The sequence below is a fragment of the Eimeria tenella genome, genomic scaffold (assembly GCF_000499545.2).
Source record: "Eimeria tenella Houghton genomic scaffold, Eth_scaff1888, whole genome shotgun sequence".
NCBI lineage: Eukaryota > Apicomplexa > Conoidasida > Eucoccidiorida > Eimeriidae > Eimeria > Eimeria tenella.
In genome coordinates, this window is record NW_013541728.1 from 5,559 (window position 1) to 5,901 (window position 343).

Here is a 343-nt window from a genome sequence, read left to right on the forward strand (position 1 = left end):
TTCTTGTTTGTTTTTGCTGTTTAAAATTAGCTTAATATATAAGTAAATATTAATTAATTCATTTTTATATTATTTACATGTCTAGCAGCAACGTCTGCTGCATTCGTGGGTCTCAAATGGGGGCCAGGAGCTTGAGGGGCCGCCAGCAGCAGCAGCAGCAGCAGCAGCAGCAGCACCAACAGCAACAGCAGCAGCAGCAGCAGCAGTGTATGTACGCCGCACACACAAAGGAGAGCTTGTTATAGCAGCGGAGCCGCCTCGGACGTCGGGCCCCCATGGCTACAGCGCCACAGCCCAGCCCTTCGCTGCTGCTGCTGCTGCTGCTGCTGCTGCTGCTGCCCGG